Source organism: Rhinoderma darwinii, chromosome 5 (genome assembly GCF_050947455.1).
Source record: "Rhinoderma darwinii isolate aRhiDar2 chromosome 5, aRhiDar2.hap1, whole genome shotgun sequence".
NCBI lineage: Eukaryota > Metazoa > Chordata > Amphibia > Anura > Rhinodermatidae > Rhinoderma > Rhinoderma darwinii.
This window is the reverse complement of record NC_134691.1, coordinates 309,648,768-309,668,431: the sequence shown is the minus strand read 5'-3', so window position 1 is coordinate 309,668,431 and position 19,664 is coordinate 309,648,768.

The following is a 19,664-nucleotide window of genomic DNA, read 5'->3' as shown; positions in this document are numbered from 1 at the left end:
CTACAAAACGTAAGTAAATATACTTTGGCAAAACATCACATACTAATCCTGAACTTAGAACCAAATATAAAAAATATAAATAAGTACAATTATAAATAAAATTAATCACCTTTGCGACGAAAATTATTATTCAAAGTGAATAATGCGCACTCTTAAAATCCAAATAACTATTGAAATAGTTATTTGGATTTTAAGAGTGCGCATTATTCACCTTGGTTGAAGAAATATTGAAATAGTTATTTGGATTTTAAGAGTGTGCATTATTCACCTTGGTTGAAGAATATCCCGTTTGGTCAATATCGTAGAATAAGGAAGAATTGTTCCGATGACCTTAGTTTTAATAGAGAGTATGCGATCCTCAACAAAAGGTTTGTAGAAAAAGGTTTCCCTAGGAGTTTGATTAAGGGTGCAGAATTAAGAGCTAAGGGTATGACTCAACTTGAATGCATTCAAACAATAGCACCTGCTAATACTGACAGTAAAAAGGTAACATTTAGTGAACGTAATGTAAATTTTATTACCTCTTTTAATAAAGGTAGTAAACATATTAGGTCTATCCTTATGAGACATTGGCACATTTTAACAAGTGATCCTTTTTTTAAATTGATACTCCCTAAGAAACCGCTGATAACATTTCGAAGAGCTAAAACATTGAGGAACCTAATAGCTCCCAGTAAACTACATAATAATAAAAAGAAGGTCTCGGATCCACTGATAGCAAAAAATGGTTCATTCGTTTGTGGTCATAATAGGTGTCTGTGCTGTGACAATATCTCTAACAAATCTACGGAATTTTCCTCACTAAAAACTAGTGAAAAATTTCCTATTAAAAGTCATCTAGACTGTGCTAGTACCTATGTAGTCTATTTATTACACTGTACATGTAACCTACAATATGTGGGCCGTACCACCCAAACATTAAGAAATCGTGTTAATAAACATAGATTCAAATGTTAGGCAGGGTTAGGCAAACATAGCGTGTCACGTCATTGTGCGCTTAAACATGAGTGTAAGTTTGAAAATATAGTTGTGACCCCTATTTAACAGATCCCAGTGGATATACCTAATAGGTTCACTAGACTCAAACAAAGAGAGAATTTTTGGATTTTTAAACTTGAGACTTTATACCCCAACGGCCTGAATGACCTTACTGAAACGTCATTAGAATAATAAAAGTTATGCACATTTCATGGAACCACTACGCAATTATTTCATACATTGGTTCATCTATACATATAAATAAATTAATGTTTTTTATATATTCTGATTCTCTTGCAGTTTTCTATATACTAGGACATATATGAAAAATCCCTACTTTGAAAATTTAATTTTCGTCGCAAAGGTGATTAATTTTATTTATAATTGTACATATTTATATTTTTTATATTTGGTTCTAAGTTCAGGATTAGTATGTGATGTTTTGCCAAAGTATATTTACTTACGTTTTGTAGTACTTCTGTTTTCGTATTGTCCCCTCGTACGATGTTGCTCCTGTAATCTTGTAAGCTTTGCGTTCCATCGTGCGGCTCATGGTCCACGTGATGGTGTTGGGTCAGTTTGCGTTCCAAGATGCGGCTCGGCATCTTATTTGTCCCAAATCGGCCACCGTACATTTAGCGTTACCTGGTTACCTAGGGACGCTTTCCCCTATTGTTTTTTCCATTTACCTTGTAACTGATTCTTCTCCGTGGATTAACTGTTCATTTCCTTTCTACATCGCGCAATATGTGAGTACCTATTTTCCTATTATGCCTTTTATGCAAATTCTTTTATCTAAAAATTTTTTTTATGTATTAAATATTTTATGCTGTATATTTATGATCGAAAAAAGTTTTTTGCCTTAAATTTGTATCTAACATCTATCGTTTTATGGTAATATTTATATATATGTTCTTTTATATTGTATTAAGCATTTTTGTCTTGTTTTGAAAAAACGCTTACATAATGTGTTCTGTCTGACCTTTGACCCGCCCATGTTGGCGGTTCTTTTTGGTTTACGAGCTAATTGGTCTTCATTCTCCTTTTGTATTTAAACGTGTGTGTATCGCACTATGTGTATTGGCCTGATGAAGACGCCGGTCCGGCGTTGAAACGCGTAGCCCTGTCTCTTGCAAATAAATACGTTTATTTCAACTTTATCCTACTCTGACATCCTTACTAGCTGCGCCGTTGGTCCTTTTTTTGTTTCATTACTCAGCTTCAAAAAACAAAGATGGAATTACTATTTTTTTTCCCATTCCAACCCACAAATTATTGTTTTTTTCAGTTTCTCAGTACATTATATGGTACAATAAATGGTGCTGTGAAAAAGTATAACTTGTCCCACAAAAAACAAGTCCTCATATAGCTATATCCACAAACAATAAAAAAAAGTTATGGCTTTTGGAACGTGGGAAGGAAAAGGCAAAAATGAAAAAAAAACAAATAATGGCTGTGGAGGTAAGGGGTTAAGAAACACACATGACATTCATGAAGATCACAACGTAACTTAATAGGTTTAAAGACATCTTTTTTTTTTTCAAGAAACAGCAACAAACCCAAAATGTATCTGATTATAAATTGTTATCAATACTAAAGAAAGGAATTCAGGACTTCTTGATTTGTTGCACATTTAAGAAAACAGCTGCTAAAAACGTTCCCTATTTAAAGGCTATGTAAACATTTGAAAGTGATTTTGTTTTTTCTAATAAAAATATTAGTCAGTGTGTTTAGTGCAACTTTCAAATTTGTTTTTATTAAAAATTATTTTTACTTTTTGAGATACAGCTGCTCTGTATCCTGTATACAGAGCATCTGTATCTTTCACTAGGGGGCTGTTCACATCAGCGTTGGCTTTCAGTTGAGGGGTTCCGTCTGAGGTTTCCGTCGTGGAACCCCGCAACGGAAAGTCAAATGGAAACCACAGCAGGTTTCCGGCAGGTTTCCATTTTTTCGACGGAATCAATAAGGCAGTGATACTGTGTTTATTAAACCAGGTATTGATACTAGTGGCAGTGTGGGCAAGTGCCAAGTCCTGCTGGAAAATGAAATCAGCATCTCCATAAAGCTTGTCAGCAGAGGGAAGCATGAAGTGCTCCAAAATGTCCTGGTAGTCGGCAGTGCTGACTCTGGACTTGATAACACAGTGGACCAACACCAGCAGATGACATGGCTCCCCAAACCATCACTAACTGTGGAAACTTCACACTGGACCTCAAGCAACTTGGATTGATGCCTCTCTACTCTTCCTCCAGACTCTGGGACCGAGATTTCCTAATGAAATGCAAGATTTACTTTCATCTGAAAACAGGATTTCGGACCACTGGGCAACAATGTTGGTCCACTGTGTTATATATATATATATACACTACCGTTCAAAAGTTTAGGGTCACTTAGAAATGTCCTTATTTTTGAAAGAAAAGCACAGTTTTTTTCAATGAAGATAATATTAAATTAATCAGAAATACACTCTATACATTAATAGGCTAAATGACTATTCTAGCTGCAAACGTCTGGTTTTTAATGCAATATCTACATAGGTGTACAGAGGCCCATTTCCAGCAACCATCACTCCAGTGTTCTAATGGTACATTGTGTTTGCTAACTGTGTTAGAAGGCTAATGGATGATTAGAAAACACTTGAAAACCCTTGTGCAATTATGTTAGCACCGCTGTAAACAGTTTTGCTGTTTATAGGAGCTATAAAACTGACCTTCCTTTGAGCTAGTTGAGAATCTGGAGCATTACATTTGTGGGTTCAATTAAACTCTCAAAATCGCTAGAAAAAGAGAGCTTTCATGTGAAACTCGACAGTCTATTCTTGTTCTTAGAAATGAAGGCTATTCAATGCGAGAAATTGCCAAGAAACTGAAGATTTCCTACAACGTTGTGTACTACTCCCTTCAGACGATAGCACAAACAGGCTCTAACCAGAGTAGAAAGAGAAGTTGGAGGCCCCACTGCACAACTGAGCAACAAGACAAGTACATTAGAGTCTCTAGTTTGAGAAATAGACGCCTCACAGGTCCTCAACTGGCAGCTTCATTAAATAGTACCCGCAAAACGCCAGTGTCAACGTCTACAGTGAAGAGGTGACTCCGGGATGCTGGCCTTCAGGGCAGAGTGGCAAAGAAAAAGCCATATCTGAGACTGGCTAATAAAAGGAAAAGATTAATATGGGCAAAAGCACACAGACATTGGACAGAGGAAGATTGGAAAAAAGTGTTATGGACAGACGAATCGAAGTTTGAGGTGTTTGGATCGCACAGAACAACATTTGTGAGACGCAGAACAACTGAAAAGATGCTGGAAAAGTGCCTGACGCCATCTGTCAAGCATGGTGGAGGTAATGTGATGGTCTGGGGTTGCTTTGGTGCTGGTAAAGTGGGAGATTTGTACAAAGTAAAAGGGATTTTGAATAAGGAAGGCTATCACTCCATTTTGCAACGCCATGCCATACCCTGTGGACAGCGCTTGATTGGAGCCAATTTCATCCTACAACAGGACAATGACCCAAAGCACACCTCCAAATTATGCAAGGACTATTTAGGGAAGAAGCAGGCAGCTGGTATTCTATCTGTAATGGAGTGGCCAGCGCAGTCACCAGATCTCAACCCCATAGAGCTGTTGTGGGAGCAGCTTGACCGTATGGTACGCAAGAAGTGCCCATCAAGCCAATCCAACTTGTGGGAGGGGCTTCTGGAAGCATGGGGTGAAATTTCTCCCGATTACCTCAGCAAATTAACAGCTAGAATGCCAAAGGACTGCAATGCTGTAATTGCTGCAAATGGAGCTTTCTTTGACGAAAGCAAAGTTTGAAGGAGAAAATTATTAATTGAAATAAAAATCATTATTTCTAACCTTGTCAATGTCTTGACTATATTTTCTAGTAATTTTGCAACTCATTTGATAAATATAAGTGTGAGTTTTCATGGAAAACACAATATTGTCTGGGTGACCCCAAACTTTTGAACGGTAGTGTATATATATATATAAAATCACTTTCAAATGTGTACATAGCCTTTAAGCCAGCCCGTCCCTCACAAGAAGCTTTCACAAGCAGCCATTAAAAGGTTAACAGTTCTGAGCTTTTCTTTTCTATATCTGCTGCTAACCTTTAAAGAAATAAGCACAGTTCAAATTTAATAGACTTCAAAAAAGTCTTATCACTAGTCATTTTGAAAATTGCAGTTGCCATAGAAATAACAGTGTACTCTTCTGGGCTTTGGTGACATCAAAAATCTTAAGAAAATTATAAAATACTATTTTTCTAAATAACCTGAAAGTTTTATATCTAAATGTACCTATTTTGTTTTGTGCTTTTTTTTTTTTTTTAACTTTTTAACATGTTTTGTAAATGCAAACATGTGTCTCTTATTCCGGTGTATAATTATTTCTCACATAAATACCAGATTATTTATATTTTAATAGCTTATCAATTTTGTATCAATGAACTTTTATATGGTCTTTAGATTGCTTGAGCGCATTTGAATATAAAAAGATTATTTTAGACACTTCTGCATATTTTCCTTTAAAATTATGCCGTGGCATTAAATGCTCTTTCAATGCTTTGGTGGTTAGAAGTTTTGTTCTATAAATACATAACTTCATTGAAATTATACTGTGTATTATTCGTGTAAATATGGAAAGGAAAGCTACATGCTGGAGTAAACTCGGAGTCCCTTTGACAGGACATAAATAAGAAGGCAAGCTGTGGACATGCTGCAAACATTACAGCGCTCTGAAAGGAGCCGTATCATAAAACACTATAAAAAAATGACAAACAGCTCTCCTTCTCTCAAGCCTCTATAGGTGGCTATGCTGAAAGTCAATGCCCAACCCCTTTGGATATGTTCACATTTGTTGCAGATTTGTTGCAGAAATGTATGTAACTGAACCATACATTTTAATGGGGTTTGCAGAAATCCATGCACTTGCTGTAAAAAAGTCCAAAGCATTTAGATGTATGTAATGGATTTTCAGCCGCAGAAACTTCTGCAACAAATGTGCTGAGTAAACATATCCATATAGTGTTGTATATATAGGTGTATGAGATTAGAAAAAAAGGTCTGTGTTTTTCCAGAAACATCACCGCTCTTGTCAATAGGCTGTAACTGGTATTGCAGCACATTTAGCCTCATTTAATTTAAATCTTTTACTACTTCCCCTCGCAGACAGAATATATTTCTTTCATCTCCATATTCCAAGAGTCATAACTTTTATATTTTTCTATCGACATAGACGTATGTGGGCTTGTTTTTTGCAGGATGGTTTTTATTTTTAATGGCACGTTTAATGTACAATATATGGTACTAAAAAATAAACTTTTTTTATTTTTTCATCAATGGAGCGGTTTAAGGGTTTCTTTCCTTTGCCGGAAGAAGTGTAGTTTTTATTGGTACCATTTTGGGGTACAGACATCTTTTTGATCACTTTTATAAAATATTTTGGTGGCGGCAAAATGACCAAAAAACAGCAATTCTGGCATTTTTTATGGCATTCTTTGTGCGGGATTACCGTGTGCGGGACTGTATCCTGTTTTGTGCCTATGCCCCCCTAAAGCTAAAGAGGGACTGTTTTTGTTTTTCTTCCTGTGTTCCTTAAGTAAGAGACTGCATTCTGTGTTTCCTGGGCCTGAGTCTGTGGGTCCTAGAGCCAGTTGCGAGTGATGGGCAGGAGCCTCCTTGTCAGAGTTCAAGCTTCGTGCGAGCTGTGGTTGGTGACAAGCAAGGGCCTCCCCATGTGGGCCAGTGTGTAGCAAGTCAGTTGTGGCCCAGTATTCCTGTAAGCATGGTGGGATAAATTCCTAATTTAAAGGAGAATTGTTTTATTTGCATGCAATTTCATTTTGGTCCCTCCGTGGCATTCTTCATATGTGACAGTATAATATGTGGACTGTACCTTTAAGTAGTGCTGATTTCTGCTGTTTTGTTTCCTGCACTAGATGGCGTACCGGAAAGTGATCAGTCCAGCCACTGGGAGGAGAGCGCTTCTTTGTTGTGTGGTGAGTCTGGCCACTGTATTGCATTACACTGTACATACAGATGTAGCAATCTTTAACTTGACATACAACATATTAAATACACTGTGGCAAGAAACCATGTGGTATTATCATTTGTTCATTTGCAGGCATGGTGACATATGCTTGGATTGCTGGCTTTGTTTATCGAAAGGGGGGGGGGATTTTGGCTGTTGCTTGGTAACAGAGTGATTATAGACTCTGCATTGTCAGTACGCTGGGGGTGGAAGCGGTCAATTAAAAAAACAGCGGCAAGCCCGCCAAACGCTGTTCAGTGTCAGAAGTAAGTTGGTAAGGAATAGGATAGGAACAGCACAAAACTGTCATGCTAAGAATGCAACAGATGTCCTGCTGCGTCAGCTCCCACCCATAAATGTATGTGCCTGGAAGAAGTGAATGAACGTCAGCATTATCTTCAAACATGAAAAAATGTATTGATCCATAAAATACACCATGTGACGTTTCTAATTCCAATAGGCCTTTCTCTTAAGAAATGTCACATGGTGTATTTTATGGAACAATAAAAAAATCATTTACTTCTTCCAGTAGTAAGTTGGTGTGACCTGGGTTTTGTTGCTGTAAGAGGAGAGTGTGGTGAGAGAAAGCTACTGAGTGGACGACAACGTTTATTGTTAGGCCTGTGTGGTAGAGGTCCTAAAGAACGAGCAGTAAGTGGGAGCAGGAAACCCCCATTGTCTGGTGTCAGTGTGTGTGAGCTGTGGTGGGTGCATGTGACCGACGGCCCACAGATCAGCAAGTGGAGTGCAGCCATTTTGTAGCTTACTAGGACAGATTGCCAGACCGGGCCAATGCATTGGGGAGGAGTGCCCTTGGCCCTGTTTGCGACAAGAACACAGCAATCCAGCCATCTTACCCTGCCTGAGCCGTGTCTAATTATTGTGCCTGGCATAGTGTGAAGCTCTGCATATACATGTGGACGTGTGCACCACTGGCGTCGACCAGAAATAAAGTTTCCAGTTTGCTACCTCCTGTTTTTATACGATCTATTTCATAACAAAAAATGCACTGGGCCCTAAATACCATATGCCAGGCGTCTGCCTCCTTTCAGGTCTAAAATTGACAGACCACCCTTATATTAAGGAGGAGCTCCATTGGCTCTGTCCGCGACACAAATAAAATAATTAAGAGGCTTTACTGTCTATTGAAGGGTTTTGTTTTCTGCTGTGGGCGGGTGTGCTGCTAACACCGGTCGAAAAAAAATCAATTGCTGCAAAATCTCCTGGTATCCTTTCCATGTTTTCCGCTACTCCTCTGCCAGGGCCGTGCACCTCCCTAGGCCTTGACCGTTTAGATTAGTAATTACATGCTAAAAGCCCATAATTAACCATCAGTTAAGAATAGGCACAAGCTCACAACCTGCATAAACATCTCCACAAAAAAAGGTCTAATCTACCCATAGATTTAGTCTTTCATAACATATTAACATAACATAGATCACACTCAAGAAACAAGACTATCAATGACAGCTACTTACAAGAATCTAGAGATTTCTTGTTTGTGCAATATGTTTTGGGTTTTGGTGTTCTGGTTCTGTATTCTGGCTTGATGCCTTTTGTTGTAGCGCTGAAAATGAAGCTGCACAAACAAATGTGCGGCTGCAGGTCAGGTATCAGGCTATCAATGAAAACCATGCACCCAGATGGCAGAAGTGATTAGTAGCCACTTCTGTCTTCTACATCATTGATTGTTTTATTTATTTTATTTATCCTGGTTATCATGTGACTGATCATTACCCTTATCACTATGATGATCCAAACATGCCATGCCTGTCATCTTACACCTTTAGGGCAGATACAGACGGACGTTGCGTTTTTGCGTGTGCAAACAACGCAGCGTTTTGCGCGCGCAAAAACCATTTGACAGCTGCGTGTGTCATCCGTGTATGATGCGCGGCTGCGTGATTTTCGCGCATCCGCCATCATAGAGATGAGGCTAGTCGACGCCCGTCACTGTCCAAGGTGCTGAAAGAGCTAACTGATCGGTAGTAACTTTTTCAGCACCCTCGACAGTGAATGCCGAACACAATATACACCAACCTGTTAAAAAAAAAGAAAAAGTTCGTACTTACCGAGATCTGCCCTCCCGGCCGTTGCCTTGGTGACGCGTCCTTGGTGACGCGCCTCTCTTGACATCGGGCCCCACCTCCCTGGATGACGCGGCAGTCCATGTGACCGTTGCAGCCTGTGCTTGGCCTGTGATTGGCTGGAGGAAGAAGCCGGGAGTTATCGGTAAGTCAGAACTTAGTTTTTTTTTACAGGTTCATGTTTATTGGGATCGGTAGTCACTGTCCATGGTGCTGAAACAGTTTAAGTCTTTCAGCACCCTGGACAGTGACTATCTCCGGACGTCGCGTACCGGAATTTTTTTTGCCGGGTTCGGCCAAAACGAGTTTGGCCGAACCCGGTGAAGTTCGGTTCGATTGTCCGGGTTCGCTCTTCTCAAAGACACTCCATTTGGATGTTTGGAAACAGAAAAGCACGTGGTGCTTTTCTGGTTACATTCATCCTTTTGACAGCTGGTGCGCTGTTTCAGTCGGTTCGCACGGAAGTGCTTCCGTGCGACCTGCGTGGTTTTCATGTACCCATTGACTTCAATGGGTGCGTGATGCGCGAAATACGCGGAGATATTGAATCTGTCGCGCTTTTTGCGCAGCTGACAAACGCTGCGCAAAAAGCACGGACTGTCTGTACTGCCCCATAGACTTGTATTGGTCTGTGCGTGGCGCGTGAAAACCACGCGGCCCGCACGGACCGAATACACGCTCGTGTGAATCCCCCCTTAGTAGAGCTGAATGCCTAGTCACCAGTCACTGTTTCTGTAAGTCTGCCAGCTCACATTAAACTTGCCACTCCTCTTTCATCCTCTCTCCACTATTACAACACTCATATGGTTATATCCCTCTCACTACTCACTGCTTGTATCATTGCTGATGCTGCTCTGATCACAGGACTTTGTTAATAGCAAGTTATCTCTACAAACAACCTAAAAGCAGATTCTATATCAGACATTTCCAACATTGTCCTTTTACCTGCCGTTCTTATTAAAAAGATGGTTCGATCAAAGGACACATAAAAAAACGCTGTTTCGTCATTCAACATACCGTCATTGATCTAATTACCCTTAAAGAGGCTCTGTCACCAGATTTTGCAACCCCTATCTGCTATTACAGCAGATCGGCGCTGCAATGTAGATTACAGTAACGTTTTTATTTTTAAAAAACGAGCATTTTTGGCCAAGTTATGACCATTTTCGTATTTATGCAAATGAGGCTTGCAAAAGTACAACTGGGCGTGTTGAAAAGTAAAAGTACAACTGGGCGTGTATTATGTGCGTACATCGGGGCGTGTTTACTACTTTTACTAGCTGGGCTTTCTGATGAGAAGTATCATCCACTTCTCTTCACAACGCCCAGCTTCTGGCAGTGCAGATCTGTGACGTCACTCACAGGTCCTGTATCGTGTCGGCACCAGAGGCTACAGATGATTCTGCAGCAGCATCAGCAGGTAAGTAGCTACATGGACTTACCTGCAAATGCCAATGCTGCTGCAGAATCATCTGTAGCCTCTGGTGCCGACACGATGCAGGACCTGTGAGTGACGTCACAGCGTGATCTCTGGAGAACACGGCTGTGTCTGCACTGCCAGAAGCTGGGCGTTCTGAAGAGAAGTGGATGACACTTCTATACACAACGCCCAGCTAGTAAAAGTAGTAAACACGCCCCGATGTACGCACATAATACACGCCCAGTTGTACTTTTACTTTTCAACACGCCCAGTTGTACTTTTGCAAGCCTCATTTGCATAAATACGAAAATGGTCATAACTTGGCCAAAAATGCTCGTTTTTTAAAAATAAAAACGTTACTGTAATCTACATTGCAGCGCCGATCTGCTGCAATAGCAGATAGGGGTTGCAAAATCTGGTGACAGAGCCTCTTTAAGAAAGGATAAATAGTGAATTCAATAAAATTTGCCCTCCCCGTTCTTAGGAATAATGCCTAGAGGGGGCGAAATCTCAAATTAGGAAACGGCGGCTGTCACAAGGGGCCAGCTATTCTACCAAGCTCAACTTCTTTCTAATTATTCTCTTTCGCTACCAATGTTCTGAAATGTATAAGAGATTCCCAGCAACAAATTGGGATTTGGAACATAAGGTATTAAAAATCCTAACTCGAATCCCTCTTCCAGCAGATTTGCCTTCTATCTCTTGGGGTAGAGGGCGAGCCACTGCCGTGTCACATGCACCTTCATCCGCATTGCCCACACGGGCTGGCTGCCTTGTTTTTCGGAAGCAGAAATGGAGCATTCAGTGCTGAACTTGCATGTGGCAAAGAAATGCTAGCGACCCCCATTGATTTGCCAGCATGCTCCATTGGGAAGGTTAGCCGTAGGTTCAGGAGATCCTCCCAAGCCCACAGCCCAACTGGATCCAAACGTCAGTTGTCTTCGTGGACCAACCTATCGGGGACAGGGCACAAATCCAAGCGATGCCTGATTTATTTTTAGTAACGCACCAAGCCGAACCAAAAAACCCTGGAGCCAGTTCCGAAGGCCTTAGCAAACCGTGTTTTCCATTCCGAAACATTTTTAATACCTTCTCACATTCGATAGTGATTGTTTCATGGATACCACCAACTAAAGGTCAGCATAGTCCTACTAAACAATTTTTTCCCTGATTTCCACAGACAAGTGAGTATCGAGTGGCGCGAGCCCACAAAATAAGGAGTCACGAAATGTCAAACCAGTTATATCTAAAGTCCGCACAGGTGGAGGATTAGACTTTCCTTGGATATTAACCTGTGCTTCCACAGGAGAAAAACCCTCAAAATTACACAAAACAATTTCTAATGCATAATCCAATGAATAACTTATCTCGACACATCATAGGAAAGCCTAGGGCCAATTGTGGTCAACCCACCAGAAGCCACTGTCCCCGCTGGTGTCTGTAGTGGCTCCACAACCATAGTCTCTAATGCGTTGCCACACAGCATTTGGGAGGCATGTTGCTGGAAGGCCTGGTGCCCAATCAAGGAAGGTGCGTCCGACTGTGTCTCCCGCTGGTTTTGACTTTTGATCATGCAACTTCCCACTCTGGAAGCGCAGCTGTATGCAGAGAGATCAAAGGAACCAGCCCTGGACAAGACTTTACTCAGGGATATGGTAAAATAGGATCTCCCGCGACCGTCCCTTTGGCAGTGACGATAGGAGGAATATATGCGGTGCACTCAATGGATATGCGAGCAGTGATGCCTTCTACCTCTTTCATCACTAGAAGTGCTGCTTGTTGGTAGGGGCCCTGAACTGGGAGCCTGCAAGGGTATGTGTGGAAAGGGGAGGGGGCAGGGCTAAAAATGGACCTTGAGCCAGCCCAGCTTAAGTGACAGGGTATGGATGCGGTCGCGTGGGGAAAAGTACTTCTGATCCACCAGTAGATGGAGCTCTCTTAATCCCTCTGGTGCCTCAACATTGGTGTGGAGAGCGGGAGTTGGGGAAACTGGTGCTGCAGAGCCTGGCCATCCAAGATCCAAGGAGTATGTCTGTAGGATACCTGCTGGCTGGGTGCGGGTCATCGGGACCTGAACTGGCAGCGCTGGGGGACCAATGACATCACAATGAGTGACCGAACCTAGCATTGATCCCCCAGCATCAGCATCTTTGTCATGGGGGAGCCACAACCGAGGGCCTGAGTGAAGGGACGGCCGCACAAAGGGTCGTGTGTTCTGCTCTCATATGCCACACTCAACATCTCGACGTTGGCCTCAGTAGGGTGAGCTTAATGAAATCTGAGAGGCCACTTGCGCTGTCCCCTGGCCTCTGCAAGCAGATGACCAAGGTTACAGTTCAACAGCCATTTCTCCTACGAGAAGGAGTGGTACCAAGGCTTAAACGTGAAAAAGGGCAACACCGACGCTGTGTTCTGCCCGAAGCAGAAGCAGACAGAGAGATCCCATTTACCAAATCCCCTGATGGATGCAGATGAAGAGCCCAATTCAGGCACGCTGAGCCCTCCATTATGACTCTCCAAAACCTGCCTGGTAAGCTCATCCTTGTCCATCCTTCATGTGTAACGCTGCATGCACAGGCCAGGAAAGAGGAACTGTACTACCCAACCCACTATCCCCCCTAATTTCCCTGCAGTCCCTGGCACCAGTTCGGTGACTGCTATTCTTCTTCTTCCAAAAAAGAAGCCAGATAATGGGTAATTATCTTCTTTTCCTGTTCCAAGTACGGGACAATGATGCTTATTTATACCATTGATTATGTAGAAGATGTTTAACCTTATAAGAAACTAAACTTCATCAACATTGGAAATAGAGATGAGCGAACCGGGACAACCGAACCCGGTTTCGGTCCGAACTTCCGGAAAAGTTCGGTTCGCAGCGAATCCGAACTTCACCGGGTTCGGCCGAACCCGTTTTGACCGAACCCGGTCAAAAACATTATACAAATCGGCAGCCACTTATCTCTATCAATCACTGATAGAGAAAAGAGGCTGCTGATTAAAAATAAAATAAAAAGCATTTCATACGTACCCGGTCGTTGTCTTGGTGACGAGTCCCTCTTCTTCCTCCAGTCCGACCTTCCTTTCTGACGCGGCAGCCTGTGATTGGCTGCAGAGGCCTCTGCAGCCTGTGATTGGCTGCAGAGGCCGCGGCAGCCTGTGATTGGTTGCAGCGCTCACATGGGCTGCATCGTCATAATGGAATGTCGGGCCGGATGTCGAGAGGGACGCGTCACCAAGGCAACGGCCAGGAGACCGGACTGGAGGAAGCAGAAAGTTCCCGGTAAGTATGAACGTCTTTTTTTTTACAGGTACTGTGATCGGTAGTCACTGTCCAGGGTACTGAAACAGTTACTGCCGATCAGTTAACTCTTTCAGCACCCTGGACAGTGACTATTTGGGTATGTGCACACACACTAATTACGTCCGTAATTGACGGACGTATTTCGGCCGCAAGTACCGGACCGAACTCAGTGCAGGGAGCCGGGCTCCTAGCATCATAGTTATGTACGATGCTAGGAGTCCCTGCCTCTCTGCAGGACAACTGTCCCGTACTGTAATCATGTTTTCAGTACGGGACAGTAGTTCCACGGAGAGGCAGGGACTCCTAGCATCGTACATAAGTATGATGCTAGGAGCCCGGCTCCCTGCACTGTGTTCGGTCCGGTACTTGCGGCCGAAATACGTCCGTCAATTACGGACGTAATTAGTGTGTGTGCACATACCCTTACTGACGTCGCCTAGCAACGCTGCCGTAATGACGGGTGCACACATGTAGCCACCCGTCATTACGGGGCCTCATGCACACGACCATAAAAACACCCGTTATCACGGGTCGTAATTACGACCCGAAATAGCGGGCCCATAGACTTCTGTTAGCCACGGGTACCTTCCCGTTTTCTCACGGGAAGGTGCCCGTGCCGTTAAAAAGATAGAACATGATCTATTTTTTTATTTTACGGGCCGTGCTCGTAATTACGACTCGTAACTACGAGCACGGCCGGCCGGCCACGGGCAGCCGGCCGCTTTTGCGAACCGTGCTGTCATTATAATTATAGCAGCACGGCCCGTAAAATAGAAAAATAGAACATGTTCTATTTTTTTAACGGCACGGGCACCTTCCCGTGAGAAAACGGAAAGGTACCCGTGGGTAACAGAAGTCTATGAGCCCGTTATTGCGGGTCGTAATTACGACCCGCAATAACGGGTGTTTTTACGGTCGTGTGCATAATGGGAGCACGGCTCGGAAAAACGAACGGCTGCCCGTGCTCATCTCCTGAAATACTCTGTGCTGCCTTAAACTCTGTGGACAGGTCAGGATACTGTTTCTTTTAAATGCTGCTGGGGAACCCGCTCGATCCACTATATAAGGCTACGCTACAGTGCAGCATTTAAAAGAAACAGGATCCTGACCTGTCCACAGAGTTTAAGGCAGCACAGAGTATTTCAGGAGATGAGCGTGCAGATTCAGTGCTGCTGTGAACTCTGCTCTTACCATTACGTAGCTCTCAGTCTGTTACCTCTCCTCCACTCCTATCCTCAAGAACACCTTCACATGATTGGCAAGTCACCACGTAATGGTAAGAGCAGAGTTCAAAGCAGCACAGAGTATTTCAGGAGATGAGCGTGCGGATCTTGTGCGTGGTGGTGACTTGCCAATCATGTGAACGTGTTATAGAGGACAGGAGTGGAGGAGATGTAACAGACTGAGCTACGTAATGGTAAGAACAGAGTTCACAGCAGCACAGAGTATTTCAGGAGAGGAGCGTGCAGATTCAGTGCTGCTGTGAACTCTGCTCTTACCATTACGTAGCTCAGTCTGTTACCTCTCCTCCACTCCTGTCCTCAATAACACCTTCACATGATTGGCAAGTCACCACCCCGCACAAGATCCGCACGCTCATCTCCTGAAATACTCTGTGCTGCTGTGAACTCTGCTCTTACCATTACGTGGTGACTTGCCAATCATGTGAAGGTGTTCTGGAGGACAGGAGTGGAGGAGAGGTAACAGACTGAGAGCTACGTAATGGTAAGAGCAGAGTTCACAGCAGCACTGAATCTGCACGCTCATCTCCTGAAATACTCTGTGCTGCCTTAAACTCTATGGACAGGTCAGGATCCTGATTCTTTTAAATGCTGCACTGTAGCGCAGCCTTATATAGTGGATCGAGCGGGTTCCCCAGCAGCATTTAAAAGAAACCGCGTTTGTGTATGTGTGTGTTTGTGTATATATGTGTGTTTGGGTATGTGACTTTGTCTGTTTTTGTTTTTATATGTGTGTTTGTGTATATGTGTGTGTATATATGGGTGTATTTGTGTATATGTTTGTGTGTAGATGTTTGTGTGTGTTTTTGTATATGTGTGTGTTTTGTATATGTGTGTGTTTGTGTATATGGGTGTGTGTTTGTGTGTATATATGGGTGTGTTTGTGTATATGTTTGTGTATATATGGGTGTATTTGTGTATATGTTTGTGTGTAGATGTTTGTGTGTGTTTTTGTATATGTGTGTGTTTTGTATATGTGTGTGTTTGTGTATATGGGTGTGTGTTTGTGTGTATATATGGGTGTGTTTGGGTATGTGTGTTTTTGTTTGTATATGTGTTTGTGTATATGTGTTCGTGTATGTGTGTGTATAACTGTGTGTGTGTGTGTGTGTGTGTGTGTGTGTGTGTGTGTGTTTGGATATGTGTGTTTTTGTTTGTATATGTGTGAGTTCATGTATATGTGTGTGTGTTTATGTGTGTGTGTGTGTGTGTATATCTTGTTGTGTTTGTGTATATATGTGTGTGTCTGTGTATGGTTGTTTGTTTGTGTGTGCGTGTATATATGTGTGTAGGTGAGTAGAAGTATTGGTATTGTTCACATTGATAACTGTTTTTTTTTATGTTGTTGCAGATTTTGATGTACCGATTGGACTACGTCTTCGATTCGTTGGACTACTGCGTAGATCTACGTTTTTTCAAATTTTAATAAAATGGTTAACGAGGGTTTTGTTGGGGATTTCTTATTTCAATAAAAAAGAATTGTCTTTGTGGTTTTTTTAAACTTTATTAGTGCCTAGATAATGGTAGTTGGCTGATTGACAGCATCCATTATTAAGGCGGTACTTAGTGTTAGCCGGTGCAGAGGCTAGCACTAACCACCCATTATTACCCCGGTACCCACCACCACCAGGGGTGCCGGGAAGAGCTTGGTACGATCCAGTACCCGACCATCTGTTGTGATGGTCGGGTACTGGGGCGGCCGTAGGCTGGTATTATGAGGCTGGGAAGGGCCAAAATCAGTGGACCTTCCCACCCTTGTAATGCTAGGCTGCTGCTGCTGTGTTGTATCGGGCTGGTTATAAAAATGGGGGGGACCCCCACGTCGTTTTTTTTTTTGAATTTAACAAATTTAGCAATAGACGGGTCCCCCACATTTTTAATAACCAGCCATATACAAGGCCGCAGCAGTCTGGCATTACATTGGTGGGAAGGGCCACTGGTTTTGTCCATTCCCAGGCTAATAACACTGTGTTGTATGTGGCTGGTTATGATAAATTGGGTGGAACCCCATGTCTTTTAAAAAAAATAAAAATTAAATAAATAATTTAAAAAAATGACGTGGGGTCCCCCCCACTTTTATAACCAGCCAGATACAACACAGCAGCAGCAGCCTAGCATTACAAGGGTGGGAAGGTCCACTGTTTTTGGCCCTTCCCAGCCTCATAATACCAGCCTGCGGCCGCCCCAGAGCCCGACCATCACAACAGATGGTCGGGTACTGGATCGTACCTGGCTCTTCCCGGCACCCCTGGTGGTGGTGGGTACTGGGGTAATAATGGTGGTTAGTGTTAGCCTCTGCACCGGCTAACACTAAGCCTCGCCTTAGTAATGGATGTTGTCACTCAGACAGCGGCCATTACTAAAGTGGTAGTAATAAAATTTGAAAAGAAAAAGACAAAGATATAGATAAAATATTTTATTGAAATAAAGCACCTCCAACACAACCCTCATTAACCATTTTATTGTAGAAAAAAAAACGTCATCTAAGTAGTCCTCGAAACCGACGTAGTCCAAACACCAAACCTGTGAAAAAAAAAAATTTAATAAAACATGTCGTAGGCTTAGATTCAGTTTAATGTGTGATACTGACTGTTATACCATGTATAGAAGCCTGCCGTGAAGTTGACTTAGATACAGGGCGCCAGCAGACAGTATCATACATGGCCATACATACATATATACAAACATACATACAAGCATGCACATATATACATGCAAATATACATACATGCAAACATACACACATATATACATGCAAACTATCATACATACATGCATACACACACACACACATGAAAACATACATACATACAAACATGCAAAGATACATACATACATACATATATACATGCAAACATAAATACATGCAAACATAATTACATACATGCACATATATATAAACATACATGCAAACATACATGCAAAAATAAAAACATGCAAACATACATACATGCACATATATACATACATACATGACAACATACATACAAACATACATGATAACATACATACATACATGCAAACATACATACACACATGCAAACATATATACATGCAAATATACATACAAACATGCACATGTATACATACATGCCAACATACATGCAAACATACATGCACATATATACATACATACATGACAACATACATACATGCAAATATATACACATACACACATGCACATATATACATAAATGCCAACATACATGCACATATATACATACATGACAACATACATACATACATGACAACATACATACATACATACATACATATATATATATATATACACATGCAAATATACATACAAACATACATACATACATGCAAACATACATTCATGCAAACACACATACATGCAAACATACATTCATGCAAACATACATACATACAAATATACATACACACATGCACATATATACATACATACATGACAACATACATACATACATACATGACAACATACATGCAAAAATACATACATGCAAACATACACACATGCAAACATACATACATACATGCAAATATATACATGCAAATATACATACAAACATGCACATATATACATACATGCCAACATACATGCACAGATATACATACATGACAACATACATACATGCCAACATACATACATACATACATACATACATGACAACATACATACATGACAACATACATACATGCCAAAAAATAATAATAATACGTTCATACTTACTTTCCTCCTGTCCGGCCTCCAGCGATGACGTTTCATCCATGTCGCCGCTGCAGCCTCTGATTGGCTGCAGAGGCGGTCACGTGGGATGAAGCGTCATCCTGACGTGCGTGACCGCCACTACAGCCTGTGATTGGCTGCAGCGGCGAAAGGGATGAAACGTCATCGCTGGAGGCCGGACAGGAGGAAAGTAAGTACGAACGTATAATTTTTATTTTTTTATTACATTTAAATTGTATTTTTCGCGCGCCGAGCATGTACTGTGAAGGTTGCTGAAAGAGTTAGTGCAGCCCATTAACTCTATCAGCACCCCGGACAGTAGCATGCTCGGCGCACGTAAGTGACAGGTTCGGTCAGAACTAGTTCGGTCCGAACCGAACTTTTTTTGTGAAATTCGGCGAACTAGCCGAACCGAACTTTTGATAAGTTCGCTCATCTCTAATTGGAAATCTGCTGGTTTACTTTGCCATCAACTGCAGTGAAGGAAATAAGTATTTGATCCCTTGCTGATTTTGTAAGTTTGCCCATTGTCAAAGACATGAACAGTCTAGAAGTTTTAGGCTAGGTTAATTTTACCAGTGAGAGATAGATTACATAAAAAAAAAAAAAAAGAAAATCACATTGTCAAAATTATATATATTTATTTGCATTGTGCACAGGGAAATAAGTATTTGATCCCTTTGGCAAACAAGACTTAATACTTGGTGGCAAAACCCTTGTTGGCAAGCACAGCAGTCTGACGTTTTTAGTAGTTGATGATGAGGTTTGCACACATGTTAGATGGAATTTTGGCCCACTCCTCTTTGCAGATCATCTGTAAATCATTAAGATTTCGAGGCTGTCGCTTGGCAACTCGGATCTTCAGCTCCCTCCATAAGTTTTCGATGGG